The 21360-nt window shown below is 46.3% G+C and overlaps 1 protein-coding gene across 11 annotated transcripts in view; it reads right to left on the bottom strand.

Moving 5' to 3' along the window:
• Nucleotides 1-18160, bottom strand: part of ZMYND8 (zinc finger MYND-type containing 8) — a 181627-nt gene extending 163467 nt beyond the window's left edge. For 6 of the 11 annotated variants that reach the window (XR_013263630.1, XM_077460597.1, XM_077460595.1 and 3 more), the window contains exon 1: nt 341-482. The gene's annotated coding sequence lies outside the window, so the exon portion shown is untranslated. Of the gene's footprint in view, nt 1-340; nt 484-18057 lie in introns of those variants that run through there. The other 5 variants (XM_077460589.1, XM_077460601.1, XM_077460592.1 and 2 more) reach the window with 2 other exon arrangements.
• Between the last annotated feature and the right edge of the window lie 3200 nt (nt 18161-21360).

Raw genomic sequence — 21360 nt, 5'->3', positions numbered from 1 at the left:
GTCACCGGTGGGGTGTCACCGGAGGGGCGCCCGCTTTCCATGGGATGCAAGCTTTACATGGGTGAATACAGCACAGAAATCTAAACAGCAAAAAAAGAAAAGAAAAAAAAAAAAAAAAGAAAAAAAATGAAAAAAAAAAGAAACAATGTTACCATATGAAGATACAAAATGACAAGACAGCACAACATTCAAACCTGAGTATCATTTATCCAGGGAAGAAGTTGGAGCAGCAAAACAGGCAGAGATTCATAATACAAAAATCTAACATAGGCGATGATGCCATGACCCCCGGATGGGGGGGGGGGCAGAATTTAAGAAATGCCAACCCTGATCCACAAACCTTTTATTTCCCATCCTCCAAGGCCGACTGAAACTGTCCTTAAAGCAACAGAAAGACAGAGAGAGAGAGAGAGAGAGAGAGAGAGAGAGAGAGAGAGAGAGAGAGAGAGAGAGAGAGAGAGAGAGAGAGAGAGAGAGAGAGAGAGAGAGAGAGAGAGAGAGAGAGAGAAAACCTGAAGCTTCCGCTCTGGCAAGCTGCAAATTGCAGAGCATTAACCCCGCGTCTCCTGCTCTGTGCGGAGGAAGGCCTGCTTATGTGTGCAGCCCTAAAACAAAAGGAGGAAGAGGCCTCGGCCCCAATGCTGGTCCTACTACTACCTATTCTTATGTAAATATTAGACAGAGTTTCCTTTAATTGCAGGAGACGCTGTGTCAGGTACAGCACTAGGGGAACCATTCAGGGGCACACAATAATAATAATATTAGATTGTAAGCTCTGATGATCAGAGCCCTGTGATTCCTCCTGTATTAAATTGTATTGTAACTGCACTGACGGCCCTCTACAGTGTAAAGCGCTGCGCAGACTGTTGGCGCCATATAAATACTGTATAATAATAATCATATAATAATAGTATACAGTATATTAGAATGTAAGCTCTAATGATCAGGGCTCTCGGATTCCTCCCGTATTCAATTTTGCACTGCACTGCGCAAACTGTTGGCGCCATATAAATCCTGTATAATAATAATCATATATAAATTATATATTATAATAATAATAGTATACAGTATATTAGATTGTAAGCTCTGTAATGTCTGCACTCATGTTGTAAAGCGTTGTTGGCGCTATATAAATCCTGTACAATGATAATAATAATATTATATATATTATTATACAGGATTTCTATGGTGCCAACAGTTTGCGCAGCACTTTACAATGAGGGTAGACAGTACAGTTACAATACAGTTCAATACAGGAGGGATCGTTAGAGCTTAATATATATATATATCTATCTATCTATCTATCTATCTATCTCTCTCTCTCTCTCTCTCTCTCTCTCTATATCTATCTATCTATCTATATATATATTTTGGAATAATCATATATAAATCCTGTATAATAAAAAATAAATATTTATAATAATCATATATAAATCCTGTATAATAAAAAAATATTTATAATAATCATATATAAATCCTGTATAATAAAAAAAATATATATATATTATATATCATTTTTTTTTATTATTATTATACAGGATTTATATATGATTATTATAAATATTTTTTTATTATACAGGATTTATATATGATTATTCCAATATATATATATATATATATATATATATATATATATATATATATATATATATATATATATATATATATATATATATATATATATATAGATATAGATATATATATAGAGAGAGAGAGAGAGAGAGAGAGAGAGAGAGATATAGATAGATATATATATATATATATATATATATATATATATATATATATATATATATATATTAAGCTCTAACGATCCCTCCTGTATTGAACTGTATTGTAACTGTACTGTCTGCCCTCATTTTAAAGTGCTGCGCAAACTGTTGGCACTATATAAACCCTGTATAATAATAATCATATATAAAGCGTATATAATACATGTACAGTATATTAGATTGTAAGCTCTAATGATCAGGGCCCTCTGATTCCTTCTGTATTGAACTGTAATGTAATTGTATTCCCCCCCCCCCCCCCTACATTGTAAAGCGCTGCACAAACTGTTAGCGCTATATAAACCCTGTATAATAATAATAATAATAATAGCTATATAAACCCTGTATAATAATAATAATAATAATAATAATAATAATAAATAGCTATATAAACCCTGTATAATAATAATAATAATAATAATAAATAGCTATATAAACCCTGTATAATAATAATAATAATAATAGTATACAGTATATTAGATTGTAAGCTCTGACAAACAGGGCCTTCTGATTCCTCCTGTATTAAAATTGTATTGTACCTGTACCGTCTGCTCTCATGTTGTAAAGCGCTGAGCAAACTGTTGGTGCTATATAAATCCTGTGTAATAATAATAATCATATATAAATTGTATATAATAAAATGTACAGTATATTAGAATGTAAGCTCTAATGATCAGGGCTCTGATCCCTCCTGTATTGAATTGTATTGTAAGTGTACGGTTTGCTCGCATATTGTAAAGCACTGCGCAAACTGTTGGCGCCATATAAATCCTGTATAATAATAATAAATAATAATACAGGATTTATGTAGCGCCAGCAAGTTGCACTGCACTTTACAATGAGGGCAGACAGTACAGTTACAATACAGAAGGAATGGGAGGGCCCTGTTTTTTATTTTCAATCATTTTTATTAGAAGATTTTCATCATAACAAATAACATGAACATTCAATTAAACAAAGAAAGATCATCCACCTTTCCGTACATATAGGCAAATAAGGCAAACACAGACCTAGTCGAGGACATCTCAGAGCATATTATTAAAACATACGACAACTAGGTCGGTAAACCAAACGAACTGTCATGAGCCCATATCAACCGGTCTATTCCTCTAATCGGGTTACGTCCGGCTGAAGTACACGGGCCCCCAGACCCCTGGCGCCCCAAATGGGATCACGCTGCTGTCCAAGGGTTGGGCCCGCCCACTCCAACCAGGGAACCTACTAGGGTCACACAGCCTGAGACGTTGAGAAATAACTTAAAGCGGGAGTCCGCCGGGACTCCGCGTTTTTTTTTTTTTTAAAAGCCAGCAGCTACAAATACTGCAGCTGCTGACTTATAAAATAAGGACACTTACCTGTCCAGCGCGCCCGCAATGTCGGCACCCGAAGCCGATCTCTCGATCGTCTCTCGGGTGCTGCCGCCGCCATCTTGGGTATGGGAATCAGGAAGTGGAGCCTTTCGGCTTCATTTCCCGGTTCCCTACTGCGCATGCGTGAGTCGCGCTGCGCAATAAGGATGGACCCCGCTGCCTCTGGGATCCGTGTGTTTCCCAGCAGGCAGCGGGGGACTTTCGGAAAGGGGCGTAATCTACGCCCCTTTCCGCAGAGAGCTATCCCAGAAGTGGGTGCAGATACCTGTACTGTACAGGTATCTGCACCCCCCCTCCCCCCTGAAAGGTGGCAATTGTGGCGCCGGAGGGGGGGGGGGAGGATTCCAATGAGCGGAAGCTCCACTTTAGGGTGGACCTCCGCTTTAAGTGATCAACTTGCCCATATCATGGCTGCCGTCTCGCTAAATATCCCAAAAGGGTATCTTCACATTGCACCAAGGGAGGTGCCAGGGGAGGAAAGAAGGAAAATGTGTGGAGGGGGGGGGGAAGAAGAAGAGAAGAATATGTTACGCCAGTATTAATGGCCCCTGAGGGGCAAACTACCAGGTTGGGCCCTGTTTTTTAGAGCTTACAATCTAATATACTGTATATTATTATACACGATTTATATAGGATTATTATTTTTAGAGCGCCAACAAGTTGCACAGCTCTTTAAAGATAAAAAAGGGAGACAGTACAGTCACAATACAATAAAATAAAAAACAAGGAGGGTTAGGAGGGCCCTGCTCATAAGAGCTTACAATCTAATAGGGGAGGACCCATTGACGGCTCAAAGAACGGAGCCGGAAAGTATCGGTTTCAGGTATCGTGCATTTGCATGAGTACCAATACTTGTGCAGATACTCGGCACTAGTATCAGTGCAACCCTAGTAAGGACTGATGTGAATGCACAATCTATATGTAAAGCACTGCGCAAATTGACGGCGCTATACAAGTGCCTGAAATAAAAAAATATATATTTTTATATATATTATATATATATATATTATAATTATATATATATATTTTAATAATAATAATAATAATAAATAATCTCGCCTCTAGGCTGGGAAAAAAAATAAAAATAAAAAAAAACGACGTCGCCTTCCCGAGGCGGCACCGTTTGTTTGAATGCACAGGCCAGGGAGTGACGTCATAACATTGCGCCCGGCCTCTGAACCTTCATAGAGACTCTGGCGACCATCTGGTCCGCCGGAAATCTCTATGGTAAACATCTGGGGGCCGGCAGATCCTTTCTCCGACTCACCGATGGAAGCGGTGAGTTGGTAGAAGCATCGGGGGGGGGAGGCGGGGGGGGGGGGACGTTCCCTCTCGCTGCCCATAAGAACAATCAAGCGGCAGAACAGCCACTATGATTGTTCTGATGGTGAAGGGAATCGGCGGCTGAAAAAAGCCGATATATCTGAATGATGCCTGCAGCTGTCCCTGTCATTCAGAGTCAAGGACGTCATGTGACGGGCAGGAAGTGGTTAATTGGCCCTCCCATGTGTATGTATGAATGTGCGATGGGGCCCTTAGATTGTAAGCTCCTTGAGGGCAGGGACTGATGTAAAATGTACAATATACTGTATATGTAAAGTGCTGCGTATATTGTCAGCACTACACAATACCTGTATTGTTAATAAACTCCTATGCTGTACGCGGGTCTCTTTAGCCTTCTCGTCTGGCTTTGTTTTTGTCGTATTTTCCGTCAATCTTTTTCTAGAAAATTGTACGGCAATTTGTAAAACTTGAAGTTCCCCTGACACGGCCTTGGGCAAGGCCATACACGTGGCTCGAATTTTCGAAAGAATTTTCTTTTTCGAAAACCTGAAGAATTTTTCGTTCGTAATTCGCACCATTCGTGGGGCTGCAGCAACAGCCCGATTTTCGCGCGGCCATCGAATTTGAGTAAATCGGACATGTTGGAAATTTTAGGGAAAAAACAAACGATTTTCTAATCAATGGATGGGAGAATCGCGCGAGAAATGTAAATCGAAAAAAGAAATGCGCATGTGCAAGAAAAGACAAATTCCCGGAAAGAAAAGACGACTCCCGGAAAGAAAAGATTACCCGTAAAAAAAAGAAGACTCCCGGAAAGAAAAGACAAAATTCCCGGAAAGAAAAGACGACTCCCGGAAAGAAAAGACAAAATTCCCGGAAAGAAAAGAAGACTCCCGGAAAGAAAAGAAGACTCAAAAGAAGACCCCCGGAAAGATAAGACAAATTCCCGGAAAGAAAAGACGACTCCCGGAAAGAAGTTTACCCGTAAAAAAAAGAAGACTCCCGGAAAGAAAAGACAAAATTCCCGGAAAGAAAAGACGACTCCCGGAAAGAAAAGACAAAATTCCCGGAAAGAAAAGAAGACTCCCGGAAAGAAAAGAAGACTCAAAAGAAGACCCCCGGAAAGATAAGACAAATTCCCGGAAAGAAAAGAAGACTCAAAAGAAGACTCCCGGAAAGGAAAAAAGATTACCCAGAAAGAAAAGAAGACTCCCGGAAAGAAAAGAAGACTCAAAAGACTCCCGGAAAGAAAAGAAGACTCCCGGAAAGAAAAAAAGATTACCCAGAAAGAAAAGAAGACTCAAAAGAAGACTCCCGGAAAGAAAAGGCAAATTCCCGGAAAGAAAAGAAGACTCAAAAGAAGACTCCCGGAAAGGAAAGACATATTCCTGGAAAGAAAAGATTCCCAGCCGCAAAAATTCTTCTCTGTAGCAACATGGAGGTGAAATTGAAGGCAAGACTCAAAAGAAGACTCCCAGAAAGGAAAGAAGACTCAAAACACTCCCGGAAAGAAAAAAAGATTACCCGGAAAGAAAAAAAGGATTACCCGGAAAGAAAAGAAGACTCCCGGAAAGAAAAGAAGACTCAAAAGAAGACTCCCGGAAAGGAAAGACAAATTCCCGGAAAGAAAAGAAGACTCCCGGAAAGAAAAGAAGACTCAAAAGAAGACCCCCGGAAAGATAAGACAAATTCCCGGAAAGAAAAGAAGACTCAAAAGAAGACTCCCGGAAAGGAAAAAAGATTACCCAGAAAGAAAAGAAGACTCCCGGAAAGAAAAGAAGACTCAAAAGACTCCCGGAAAGAAAAGAAGACTCCCGGAAAGAAAAAAAGATTACCCAGAAAGAAAAGAAGACTCAAAAGAAGACTCCCGGAAAGAAAAGGCAAATTCCCGGAAAGAAAAGAAGACTCAAAAGAAGACTCCCGGAAAGGAAAGACATATTCCTGGAAAGAAAAGATTCCCAGCCGCAAAAATTCTTCTCTGTAGCAACATGGAGGTGAAATTGAAGGCAAGACTCAAAAGAAGACTCCCAGAAAGGAAAGAAGACTCAAAACACTCCCGGAAAGAAAAAAAAGATTACCCGGAAAGAAAAAAAGGATTACCCGGAAAGAAAAGAAGACTCCCGGAAAGAAAAGAAGACTCAAAAGAAGACTCCCGGAAAGGAAAGACAAATTCCCGGAAAGAAAAGAAGACTCCCGGAAAGAAAAGAAGACTCAAAAGAAGACTCCCGGAAAGAAAAGAAGACTCAAAAGACTCCCGGAAAGAAAAGAAGACTCCCGGAAAGAAAAAAAGATTACCCGGAAAGAAAAGAAGACTCAAAAGAAGACTCCCGGAAAGGAAAGACAAATTCCCGGAAAAAAAAGAAGACTCCCGGAAAGAAAAGACAAATTCCCGGAAAGAAAAGAAGACTCAAAAGAAGACTCCCGGAAAGAAAAGACAAATTCCCGGAAAGAAAAGAAGACTCAAAAGAAGACTCCCGGAAAGGAAAGAAGACTCCCGGAAAGGAAAGAAGACTCCCGGAAAGGAAAGAAGACTCCCGGAAAGGAAAGACATATTCCTGGAAAGAAAAGAAGATTCCCAGCCGCAAAAATTCTTCTCTGTAGCAACATGGAGGTGAAATTGAAGGCCTGGATGGCTAAATTTTCTAAATCAATCAATGTTGGCGCCATCGGATCACAAAACGCACAAATTTTCTGATTTTCAAAAGAAAATTCTTTCGAAATTTGACCCGTGTATGGCCGGCATAAGACTGGGAGACCCCACAGCTGCCTTGGATTCTGTAGCTGAACACAGCAGATTTTAATGTACTGAAATCAGAACGGAGCGTTGCCCCCAATGCCGGGAGAAGGTCCTTCGGCACCCAAAGGCCAAAAAAAACAAAATAAAAAACAAAGTGAGTGCCCCCCCCCCTCACGATGAGAAACTTCTGCCCTGTTTTTGTCTCCTGCTGAAACGCCCCGGGCAGGTGCCTCTTCTGCCTCGCCATGTGGTTGTCTCCTTCAGGCCAAGTTCAATTATTCGCTGGGCATTGCAATATAAAACTACCAATTCACAAGTCGACATTGCAGATGAGTGGGAGACCGCCGCCAGCCAAGGGCCAACCCCTGACCGAAGGGTCTTAGCAAAACCGGTGTGAATGAGGCCTACAGGAAAGAAGAGCGCACTTCTCATTCCAAGCAAACCCGAGATTTGCTACGATTACAATAACTGATCGATTTGAGGAAACTCTGCAATGCCAAAAAAACTGATCCGGGATTAAAGCAAAAGGCCCCCAAATGTTTCATTCTGTCAGGAAATAATATGAATTATTTTATTTGTCCTCATTTCATCATCATACCTTGTGTTCAGTCACCCGCACAACCAAAACCCTCCACAGAAAAATAAAATAGAAATACAACTCTGCCCCCTTCTGGCCAAAGCCATATTCACAGCTCTCCATAAAGCCTATAAAGGCAGCGGTTTTCATCTTTCAAGGTAAAGGGGACCTCAAATGCGCCCCCTCCCCTCCCCCCCCCCCAATCTGTACTAAACATGAGCAGAGATGACCTTTCACCTGATAAATATTTATGAAAAAAATTATTAGATTCAGACAAGGGCAGCTTCATTTATGGGGTGTCGAACTCAATTTCATCATAGGCCGCATCATCAGTATAGGTGCCCCTCAAAGGGCTGGAGTGCAGAAGTGTGCCGTGTACAGAGCGCAGGGGTCAGGAGAACGGCGCGCACAGAGCGCAGGGGTCTGAACGGCGCGCACAGAGCGCAGGGGTCTGAACGGCGCGCACAGAGCGCAGGGGTCTGAACGGCGCGCACAGAGCGCAGGGGTCTGAACGGCGCGCACAGAGCGCAGGGGTCTGAACGGCGCGCACAGAGCGCAGGGGTCTGAACGGCGCGCACAGAGCGCAGGGGTCTGAACGGCGCGCACAGAGCGCAGGGGTCTGAACGGCGCGCACAGAGCGCAGGGGTCTGAACGGCGCGCACAGAGCGCAGGGGTCTGAACGGCGCGCACAGAGCGCAGGGGTCTGAACGGCGAGCACAGAGCGCAGGGGTCTCAACGGCGCGCACAGAGCGCAGGGGTCTCAACGGCGCGCACAGAGCGCAGGGGTCTCAACGGCGCGCACAGAGCGCAGGGGTCTCAACGGCGCGCACAGAGCGCAGGGGTCTCAACGGCGCGCACAGAGCGCAGGGGTCTGAACGGCGCGCACAGATCGCAGGGGTCTCAACGGCGAGCACAGAGCGCAGGGGTCTCAACGGCGAGCACAGAGCGCAGGGGTCTCAACGGCGAGCACAGAGCGCAGGGGTCTCAACGGCGAGCACAGAGCGCAGGGGTCTCAACGGCGAGCACAGAGCGCAGGGGTCTCAACGGCGAGCACAGAGCGCAGGGGTCTGAACGGCGAGCACAGAGCGCAGGGGTCTGAACGGCGAGCACAGAGCGCAGGGGTCTGAACGGCGAGCACAGAGCGCAGGGGTCTGAACGGCGAGCACAGAGCGCAGGGGTCTGAACGGCGAGCACAGAGCGCAGGGGTCTGAACGGCGAGCACAGAGCGCAGGGGTCTGAACGGCGAGCACAGAGCGCAGGGGTCTGAACGGCGAGCACAGAGCGCAGGGGTCTGAACGGCGAGCACAGAGCGCAGGGGTCTGAACGGCGAGCACAGAGCGCAGGGGTCTGAACGGCGAGCACAGAGCGCAGAGGTCTGAACGGCGTGAATGAATGAATGAATGAAATACTTGTATAGCGCACGATGCGAACTGAATCGCCTCTAGGCGCTGTGGCGAGCTTTGATCATCTGCTAAAAGAGGAAGGTCTTGAGTTTTTTCCTAAAAGCCAGGTGATTTTCTTCCAGGCGGATGTTGATTGGTAGAGCGTGCACAGAGCGCGGGGGTCTGAACGGCACGCGCAGAGCGCAGGGGTCTGAACGGCGTGCGCAGAGCGCAGGGGTCTGAAGGCCACGCGCAGAGCGCAGGGGTCTGAAGGCCACGCGCAGGGGTTGAAACGCAGTGCAGGGGCCTGAACGCCGCGCGCAGAGCGCAGGGGTCTGAAGGCCACGCGCAGGGGTCTGAACGCCGCGGACAGAGGTCTCAACACCGCGCGCAGAGCACAGACCTCACGAGTGCGCTACGTACACGGCACAGAGCTCACCAGTGCGCTACGTACGCGGCGCAGAGCTCACCAGTGCGCTACGTACGCGGCGCAGAGCTCACCAGTGCGCTACGTACGCGGCGCAGAGCTCACCAGTGCACAGGAGTGCGCTACCTACACGGCGCAGAGTTCAGGAGTGCGCTACGTACACGGCGCAGAGCTCAGGAGTGCGCTACGTACACGGCGCAGAGCTCAGGGGTGCGCTACGTACACGGCGCAGAGCTCAGGGGTGCGCTACGTACACGGCGCAGAGCTCAGGGGTGCGCTACGTACACGGCGCAGAGCTCAGGGGTGCGCTACGTACACGGCGCAGAGCTCAGGAGTGCGCTACGTACACGGCGCAGAGCTCAGGAGTGCGCTACGTACACGGCGCAGAGCTCAGGAGTGCGCTACGTACACGGCGCAGAGCTCAGGAGTGCGCTACGTACACGGCGCAGAGCTCAGGAGTGCGCTACGTACACGGCGCAGAGCTCAGGAGTGCGCTACGTACACGGCGCAGAGCTCAGGAGTGCGCTACGTACACGGCGCAGAGCTCAGGAGTGCGCTACGTACACAGTGCCTGAGTTCAGGAGTGCGCTACGTACACAGTGCCTGAGTTCAGGAGTGCGCTACGCACACAGCGCAGAGCTCTGGAGAATGATACACTTCCTCACAACTCTCTCTCCTACCTGGCCCGGCTCTAGTACCTCCTTGTGTAGGCGGCTCTACCGCACCTTGCGGGGAGATCGCTCTCCCCCTGGAATTTTGGAGATCTGTTCCCGCCATGTGTGCAGGGATTTATTAGTTGCGGGAGACGCTGGAAGCAGACTGTCCCTTGAAAAAACAGAAGACTGCTGTGTTAATAAGTGACAGAGGAAGGTGAGAGTCGGAGGTGGTGGTAATGGAGTCCCGCCACGTTCTGTCTACAAAACTGGGTGTGAGGGCCACATGACAAGGCCTGGCAGCTCACATTCGTCCCTCAGGTCTTGTGTTTGAAAAGTAGCGTAGAAGCCGATTCCTACTACTATAAAAGAGAAGATACCACACTTCGCCTCCATATTGGTCCCCTCATGTGGTGGGGCTAGGGAGGAAGGGAGGAGGTGGGCCATGTCTGAACATTACAGGATTCGGATGTCACTTCCCCAGCCTGCTCCTTTGGATCCACGCATCTCCTTATGCGTTTCTTCACTCCACGCTCAGCTTGAAGCCCAAAAGTTTTGTGACGGGTTCAAAGACGGTATTCATCAACTGTGGAAAAGGCCGAGTGTCCCCGACTCAGAACGAGTGCGTGTGGCCTGCGACAGATTCATCCGTGGCCACTTGGAGGGGGCTTTCCTTCGTGATACACCCCCTGTGTCCCCATTCAATGCCAGGAAACCAGGGCCGGGCCAAGAGGTGGTGGGCAGGAGAAGCAGCTGCCTGGGGACCTTAGAAGAGGGATGAAAACAAATCCGAGGACCTGCTGAGGTTGTTCACAACTCATTGAGGGGAGAGGAGGAACCACTTCGCTCTTTTCACTTTGGGTGCTAAATTAACCATCACCCCAATATCCGGTCATGTGATCTCTACCAGAGGATAGAGGGGGTCTCATACTGTGGTATAGACGGTCATCACCCCAATATCCAGTCATGTGATCTCTACCAGAGGATAGAGGGGGTCTCATACTGTGGTATAGACGGTCATCGCCCCAATATCCAGTCATGTGATCTCTACCAGAGGATAGAGGAGGTCTCATACTGTGGTATAGACGGTCATCGCCCCAATATCCATTCATGTCATCTCTACCAGAGGATAGAGGGGGTCTCATACTGTAACATAGATGGTCATCGTCCCAATATCCATTCATGTGATCTCTACCAGAGGATAGAGGGGGTCTCATACTGTGGTATAGACGGTCATCGCCCCAATATCCAGTCATGTGATCTCTACCAGAGGATAGAGGAGGTCTCATACTGTGGTATAGACGGTCATCACCCCAATATCCAGTCATGTGATCTCTACCAGAGGATAGAGGGGGTCTCATACTGTGGTATAGACGGTCATCACCCCAATATCCATTCATGTGATCTCCACCAGAGGATAGAGGAGGTCTCATACTGTGGTATAGACGGTCATCACCCCAATATCCAGTCATGTGATCTCTACCAGAAAATAGAGGGGGTCTCATACTGTGGTATAGACGGTCATCACCCCAATATCCATTCATGTGATCTCTACCAGAGGATAGAGGGGGTCTCACACTGTGGTATAGGCGGTCATCACCCCAATATCCAGTCATGTGATCTCTAGAGGATAGAGGGGGTCTCATACTGTGGTATAGGCGGTCATCACCCCAATATCCAGTCATGTGATCTCTACCAGAGGATAGAGGGGGTCTCATACTGTGGTATAGGCGGTCATCACCCCAATATCCAGTCATGTGATCTCTACCAGAGGATAGAGGGGGTCTCATACTGTGGTATAGATGGTCATCGCCCCAATATCCAGTCATGTGATCTCTACTAGAGGATAGAGGGGGTCTCATACTGTGGTATAGACGGTCATCACCCCAATATCCAGTCATGTGATCTCTACCAGAGGATAGAGGGGGTCTCATACTGTGGTATAGGTGGTCATCACCCCAATATCCATTCATGTTATCTCTACCAGAGGATAGAGGAGGTCTCATACTGTGGTATAGATGGTCATCACCCCAATATCCAGTCATGTGATCTCTACCAGAGGATAGAGGGGGTCTCATACTGTGGTATAGACGGTCATCGCCCCAATATCCATTCATGTTATCTCTACCAGAGGATAGAGGGGGTCTCATACTGTGGTATAGACGGTCATCACCCCAATATCCAGTCATGTGATCTCTACCAGAGGATAGAGGGGGTCTCATACTGTGGTATAGGTGGTCATCACCCCAATATCCATTCATGTTATCTCTACCAGAGGATAGAGGGGGTCTCATACTGTGGTATAGACGGTCATCACCCCAATATCCATTCATGTTATCTCTACCAGAGGATAGAGGGGGTCTCATACTGTGGTATAGACGGTCATCGCCCCAATATCCATTCATGTGATCTCTACCAGAGGATAGAGGGGGTCTCATACTGTGGTATAGACGGTCATCACCCCATTATCCATTCATGTGATCTCTACCAGAGGATAGAGGGGGTCTCATACTGTGGTATAGACGGTCATCGCCCCAATATCCAGTCATGTGATCTCTACCAGAGGATAGAGGGGGTCTCATACTGTGGTATAGACGGTCATCACCCCAATATCCATTCATGTGATCTCTACCAGAGGATAGAGGGGGTCTCATACTGTGGTATAGACGGTCATCGCCCCAATATCCATTCATGTGATCTCTACCAGAGGATAGAGGGGGTCTCATACTGTGGTATAGACGGTCATCACCCCAATATCCATTCATGTGATCTCTACCAGAGGATAGAGGAGGTCTCATACTGTGGTATAGACGGTCATCACCCCAATATCCAGTCATGTGATCTCTACCAGAGGATAGAGGTGGTCTCATACTGTGGTATAGACGGTCATCACCCCAATATCCATTCATGTGATCTCTACCAGAGGATAGAAGGGGTCTCACACTGTGGTATAGACGGTCATCACCCCAATATCCAGTCATGTGATCTCTACCAGAGGATAGAGGGGGTCTCACACTGTGGTATAGATGGTCATCACCCCAATATCCAGTCATGTGATCTCTACTAGAGGATAGAGGTGGTCTCATACTGTGGTATAGGTGGTCATCACCCCAATATCCAGTCATGTGATCTCTACCAGAGGATAGAGGGGGTCTCATACTGTAACATAGACGGTCATCACCCCAATATCCAGTCATGTGATCTCTAGAGGATAGAGGGGGTCTCATACTGTGGTATAGACGGTCATCACCCCAATATCCATTCATGTGATCTCTACCAGAGGATAGAGGGGGTCTCATACTGTGGTATAGGCGGTCATCACCCCAATATCCAGTCATGTGATCTCTACCAGAGGATAGAGGGGGTCTCATACTGTGGTATAGGTGGTCATCACCCCAATATCCATTCATGTTATCTCTACCAGAGGATAGAGGGGGTCTCATACTGTGGTATAGATGGTCATCACCCCAATATCCAGTCATGTGATCTCTACCAGAGGATAGAGGGGGTCTCATACTGTGGTATAGGCGGTCATCGCCCCAATATCCATTCATGTGATCTCTACCAGAGGATAGAGGGGGTCTCATATTGTAATATAGACGGTCATCACCCCAATATCCATTCATGTGATCTCTACCAGAGGATAGAGGGGGTCTCATACTGTGGTATAGGCGGTCATCACCCCAATATCCAGTCATGTGATCTCTACCAGAGGATAGAGGGGGTCTCATACTGTGGTATAGACGGTCATCGCCCCAATATCCATTCATGTGATCTCTACCAGAGGATAGAGGGGGTCTCATACTGTGGTATAGACAGTCATCACCCCAATATCCAGTCATGTGATCTCTACCATAGGATAGAGGGGGTCTCATACTGTGGTATAGACGGTCATCGCCCCAATATCCAGTCATGTGATCTCTACCAGAGGATAGAGGGGGTCTCATACTGTGGTATAGACGGTCATCACCCCAATATCCATTCATGTGATCTCTACCAGAGGATAGAGGAGGTCTCATACTGTGGTATAGATGGTCATCGTCCCAATATCCATTCATGTGATCTCTACCAGAGGATAGAGGGGGTCTCATACTGTGGTATAGATGGTCATCGTCCCAATATCCATTCATGTGATCTCTACCAGAGGATAGAGGAGGTCTCATACTGTGGTATAGACGGTCATCACCCCAATATCCATTCATGTGATCTCTACCAGAGGATAGAGGGGGGTCTCATACTGTGGTATAGACGGTCATCGCCCCAATATCCAGTCATGTGATCTCTACCAGAGGATAGAGGGGGTCTCATACTGTGGTATAGACGGTCATCACCCCAATATCCATTCATGTGATCTCTACCAGAGGATAGAGGAGGTCTCATACTGTGGTATAGACGGTCATCACCCCAATATCCATTCATGTGATCTCTACCAGAGGATAGAGGTGGTCTCATACTGTGGTATAGACGGTCATCACCCCAATATCCATTCATGTGATCTCTACCAGAGGATAGAAGGGGTCTCACACTGTGGTATAGGCGGTCATCACCCCAATATCCAGTCATGTGATCTCTACCAGAGGATAGAGGGGGTCTCATACTGTGGTATAGATGGTCATCGCCCCAATATCCAGTCATGTGATCTCTACTAGAGGATAGAGGGGGTCTCATACTGTGGTATAGACGGTCATCACCCCAATATCCAGTCATGTGATCTCTAGAGGATAGAGGGGGTCTCATACTGTGGTATAGACGGTCATCACCCCAATATCCAGTCATGTGATCTCTACCAGAGGATAGAGGGGGGTCTCATACTGTGGTATAGATGGTCATCACCCCAATATCCAGTCATGTGATCTCTAGAGGATAGAGGGGGTCTCATACTGTGGTATAGACGGTCATCACCCCAATATCCAGTCATGTGATCTCTACCAGAGGATAGAGGGGGTCTCATACTGTGGTATAGGTGGTCATCACCCCAATATCCATTCATGTTATCTCTACCAGAGGATAGAGGGGGTCTCATACTGTGGTATAGACGGTCATCACCCCAATATCCAGTCATGTGATCTCTACCAGAGGATAGAGGGGGTCTCATACTGTGGTATAGGCGGTCATCACCCCAATATCCAGTCATGTGATCTCTACCAGAGGATAGAGGGGGTCTCATATTGTGGTATAGGTGGTCATCACCCCAATATCCATTCATGTTATCTCTACCAGAGGATAGAGGGGGTCTCATACTGTGGTATAGGTGGTCATCACCCCAATATCCATTCATGTTATCTCTACCAGAGGATAGAGGGGGTCTCATACTGTGGTATAGACGGTCATCACCCCAATATCCAGTCATGTGATCTCTACCAGAGGATAGAGGGGGTCTCATACTGTGGTATAGGCGGTCATCGCCCCAATATCCATTCATGTGATCTCTACCAGAGGATAGAGGGGGTCTCATATTGTAATATAGACGGTCATCACCCCAATATCCGGTCATGTGATCTCTACCAGAGGATAGAGGGGGTCTCATACTGTGGTATAGGCGGTCATCACCCCAATATCCAGTCATGTGATCTCTACCAGAGGATAGAGGGGGTCTCACACTGTGGTATAGACGGTCATCACCCCATTATCCATTCATGTGATCTCTACCAGAGGATAGAGGGGGTCTCATACTGTGATATAGACGGTCATCACCCCAATATCCAGTCATGTGATCTCTACCAGAGGATAGAGGGGGTCTCACACTGTGGTATAGGTGGTCATCACCCCAATATCCAGTCATGTGATCTCTACTAGAGGATAGAGGTGGTCTCACACTGTGGTATAGGCGGTCATCACCCCAATATCCAGTCATGTGATCTCTACCAGAGGATAGAGGGGGTCTCACACTGTGGTATAGGCGGTCATCACCCCAATATCCAGTCATGTGATCTCTACCAGAGGATAGAGGGGGTCTCACACTGTGGTATAGGCGGTCATCACCCCAATATCCAGTCATGTGATCTCTACCAGAGGATAGAGGGGGTCTCACACTGTGGTATAGGCGGTCATCACCCCAATATCCAGTCATGTGATCTCTACCAGAGGATAGAGGGGGTCTCACACTGTGGTATAGGCGGTCATCACCCCAATATCCAGTCATGTGATCTCTACCAGACCATATAAAATCTACAATCAGGAATATCACTACACTGGGGGCGGGGGGAATCCATAATACAACTGACCATGTACAGGGGTACAAGGAGGACCCGTCATGTATGGGAATGAAAGAAGGACTTGTCATGTCTCTATACATGTATAAAGGAGTATATAGAGGACCTGTCATGTCTCTATACATGTATATAGAGGCCCTGTCATGTCTATACATGTATATAGGAGTATATGGAGGACCTGTCATGTCTCTATACATGTATATAGAGGACCTGTTATGTCTATACATGTATAAAGGAGTATATAGAGGACCTGTCATGTCTATACATGTATATAGGAGTATATAGAGGACCTGTCATGTCTCTATACATGTATATAGAGGACCTGTCATGTCTATACATGTATATAGGAGTATATGGAGGACCTGTCGTGTCTCTATACATGTATATAGAGGACCTGTCATGTCTATACATGTATATAGGAGTATATAGAGGACCTGTCATGTCTCTATACATGTATATAGAGGACCTGTCATGTCTATACATGTATATAGGAGTATATAGAGGACCTGTCATGTCTCTATACATGTATATAGAGGCCCTGTCATGTCTATACATGTATATAGGAGTATATGGAGGACCTGTCATGTCTCTATACATGTATATAGAGGACCTGTCATGTCTCTATACATGTATATAGAGGACCTGTCATGTCTCTATACATGTATATAGAGGACCTGTTATGTCTATACATGTATATAGAGGACCTGTTATGTCTATACATGTATATAGGAGTATATAGAGGACCTGTCATGTCTCTATACATGTATATAGAGGACCTGTTATGTCTATACATGTATATAGAGGACCTGTTATGTCTATACATGTATATAGGAGTATATAGAGGACCTGTCATGTCTCTATACATGTATATAGAGGACCTGTTATGTCTATACATGTATATAGGAGTATATAGAGGACCTGTCATGTCTCTATACATGTATATAGAGGACCTGTTATGTCTATACATGTATATAGGAGTATATGGAGGACCTGTCATGTCTCTATACATGTATATAGAGGACCTGTTATGTCTATACATGTATATAGGAGTATATAGAGGACCTGTCATGTCTCTATACATGTATATAGAGGACCTGTTATGTCTATACATGTATATAGAGGACCTGTTATGTCTATACATGTATATAGGAGTATATAGAGGACCTGTCATGTCTCTATACATGTATATAGAGGACCTGTTATGTCTATACATGTATATAAAAGGACCAGTCATGCCTATACATGTATATAGGAGTATATAGAGGACCTGTCATGTTTATACATGTATATAGAGGACCTGCCATGTCTATACATGCATAAAGAGGACCTGTCATGTGTCTATACATGTATATAGGGGACCTGTCATGTGTCTATACATGTATATAGGGGACCTGTCATGTGTCTATACATGTATATAGGGGACCTGTCATGTGTCTATACATGTATATAGAGGACCTGTCATGTGTCTATACATGTATATAGGAGTATATAGGGGACCTGTCATGTGTCTATACATGTATATAGTAGAATAATCATGAAGTGGCATTTATTGGCTGTGTCTTTGGCCTCCCACAATCCTCCATTCCTCCCCCTCACACCCCCATATCACACCTCCCCTCCTCCACACGCCTCTCCCGCCATTCTACCTTCCTCTGACGCTCTTCCTGACAGGAACACGGCTCCTGACATCACCTGTCAATCATGGCCGATTGGACACGCCCCCTCGCCACACGCCCACGGCGCGCCTTCGCACCCCACTCGCCTCTCCACCAATCGCGGAGATTCGGCCCCGCCCTCGCTCTATTTTATCGATCTTGCGGTCGCGCTTCCCATACTTTTTCCCTTCACAGCCTGCTTTGCAGAGATAGGCCCAGGCAGACGTCAGTCACGCGTTGCTGGGCGTTGATTGGCTAGATTGTAGATGGTTTTGCAGACTTGCCTTTTCCGAGGCGGCCATCTTTGCACACCCTACACCCGGCTGCTGTAAGGATACAGTCTGAAGGCTTCAGCGGACATCTTTGTAGACCCATACAAGTTTAGAATTACAAACAATTTTTCAACAGTAGTCTGAGCTTTTATAGTGAAAAACAGTATTTTAAAATCAGTCCGCCTGTTTTGATGTTGAATTTTGAAAGCATCGGTGTTCTGTCACATTACCAGAACTACGAGATCCGCAGCTTTTACAAGTCAATTTCAAAATACTGCACTTCACAATAAAGGTTCAGATTCCACTAGAAATAATTGAGAAATGCAAGACTTGTGTGGGTGTACAAAGATGTCCGCTGACGCCTTCTGACTGCATGCTTACTACAGCCGTGTGTTTGGTGTACCAAGATGGCCGTCGCAGAACGTCACTTCCGTTACAAACTCTAACGGGTCTCATAATCTGACGGAACAGCGGTCACCTCAGAGGTGGGTTGGTTGATTTTGTGTTGCTTAGTTTACCACACGATGGAGGCGACACAGACACATGTCATTGTTTTTGTATTTGTTCCAGTTTTTGTTTTTTTATTTGTGTGATCCCTCCTGTGGAGATTTTTCCTCGCTTCCTGTCTGTGTGACAACAGGAAGGGGGGCTGAGAATAGTTGTCACCGGGACAGGAAGTGATAAGAATATTGGAGAGTGACAATCCAGAGAGTCGCCCCACACAATTCTCCCAGAATTCCCCTCACCGGGGGTCCAGGCCACACCCCTCCCCCACCACAGAAATGGCGTCATTCTCCAATAACCCCACTGGAGATAATTCCCCTCACTTCCTGTCCTGACAGGAAATAACAGCAGATCTACCCAATGGGGACACATACACGTATCTGACCATCTCCTGTACCATGTCTGCAGTCTCTGACCATCTCCTGTACTATGTCTGCAGTCTCTGACCGTCTCCTGTACTATATCTGCAGTCTCTGACCATCTCCTGTACTATGTCTGCAGTCTCTGACCGTCTCCTGTACCATGTCTGCAGTCTCTGACCATCTCCTGTACTATGTCTGCAGTCTCTGATCATCTCCTGTACTATGTCTGCAGTCTCTGACCATCTCCTGTACTATGTCTGCAGTCTCTGACCATGTCCTGTACTATGTCTGCAGTCTCTGATCATCTCCTGTACTATGTCTGCAGTCTCTGACCATCTCCTGTACTATGTCTGCAGTCTCTGACCATGTCCTGTACTATGTCTGCAGTCTCTGACCGTCTCCTGTACTATATCTGCAGTCTCTGACCATCTCCTGTACTATGTCTGCAGTCTCTGACCGTCTCCTGTACCATGTCTGCAGTCTCTGACCATCTCCTGTACTATGTCTGCAGTCTCTGACCATGTCCTGTACTATGTCTGCAGTCTCTGACCGTCTCCTGTACCATGTCTGCAGTCTCTGACCGTCTCCTGTACTATGTCTGCAGTCTCTGATCATCTCCTGTAGTATGTCTGCAGTCTCTGATCATCTCCTGTACCATATCTGCAGTCTCTGACCATCTCCTGTAGTATGTCTGCAGTCTCTGATCATCTGCTGTACCATATCTGCAGTCTCTGACCATCTCCTGTAGTATGTATGCAGTCTCTGATCATCTCCTGTACCATATCTGCAGTCTCTGACCATCTCCTGTAGTATGTATGCAGTCTCTGATCATCTCCTGTACCATATCTGCAGTCTCTGACCATCTCCTGTAGTATGTATGCAGTCTCTGATCATCTCCTGTACCATATCTGCAGTCTCTGACCATCTCCTGTAGTATGTATGCAGTCTCTGATCATCTCCTGTACCATATCTGCAGTCTCTGACCATCTCCTGTAGTATGTATGCAGTCACTGATCATCTCCTGTACTATGTCTGCAGTCTCTGATCATCTCCTGTACCATGTCTGCAGTCTCTGATCATCTCCTGTACCGTGTCTGCAGTCTCTGATCATCTCCTGTACTATGTCTGCAGTCTCTGATCATCTCCTGCACTATGTCTGCAGTCTCTGACCATCTCCTGTACTATGTCTGCAGTCTCTGACCATCTCCTGTACTAAGTCTGCAGTCTCTGATCATCTCCTGTACTATGTCTGCAGTCTCTGATCATCTCCTTTACTATGTCTGCAGTCTCTGATTATCTCCTGTACTGTGTCTGCAGTCTCTGATCATCTCCTGTACTATGTCTGCAGTCTCTGACCGTCTCCTGTAGTATGTCTGCAGTCTCTGACCATCTCCTGTACTATGTCTGCAGTCTCTGATCATCTCCTGTACTATGTCTGCAGTCTCTGACCGTCTCCTGTAGTATGTCTGCAGTCTCTGACCATCTCCTTTACTATGTCTGCAGTCTCTGATCATCTCCTGTACTATGTTTGCAGTCTCTGACCGTCTCCTGTAGTATGTCTGCAGTCTCTGATCATCTCCTTTACTATGTCTGCAGTCTCTGATCATCTCCTGTACTATGTCTGCAGTCTCTGATCATCTCCTGTACTATGTCTGCAGTCTCTGATCATCTCCTGTACTATGTCTGCAGTCTCTGATCATCTCCTGTACTATGTCTGCAGTCTCTGACCATCTCCTGTACTATGTCTGCAGTCTCTGACCATCTCCTTTACTATGTCTGCAGTCTCTGATCATCTCCTGTACTATGTCTGCAGTCTCTGATCATCTCCTGTACTATGTCTGCAGTCTCTGATCATCTCCTGTACTATGTCTGCAGTCTTTGACCATCTCCTGTACTATGTCTGCAGTCTCTGACCGTCTCCTGTAGTATGTCTGCAGTCTCTGACCATCTCCTGTACTATGTCTGCAGTCTCTGACCGTCTCCTGTAGTATGTCTGCAGTCTCTGACCATCTCCTGTACTATGTCTGCAGTCTCTGACCGTCTCCTGTAGTATGTCTGCAGTCTCTGACCATCTCCTGTACTATGTCTGCAGTCTCTGATCGTCTCCTGTACTATGTCTGCAGTCTCTGACCAACTCCTGTACTATGTCTGCAGTC

The sequence above is a fragment of the Lithobates pipiens genome, unplaced genomic scaffold (genome assembly GCF_037356315.1).
Source record: "Lithobates pipiens isolate NorthernLeopardFrog02 unplaced genomic scaffold, aLitPip1_a1.2 Scaffold_28, whole genome shotgun sequence".
Lineage (NCBI taxonomy): Eukaryota > Metazoa > Chordata > Amphibia > Anura > Ranidae > Lithobates > Lithobates pipiens.
This window is presented reverse-complemented; position numbering and strand designations above follow the sequence as displayed.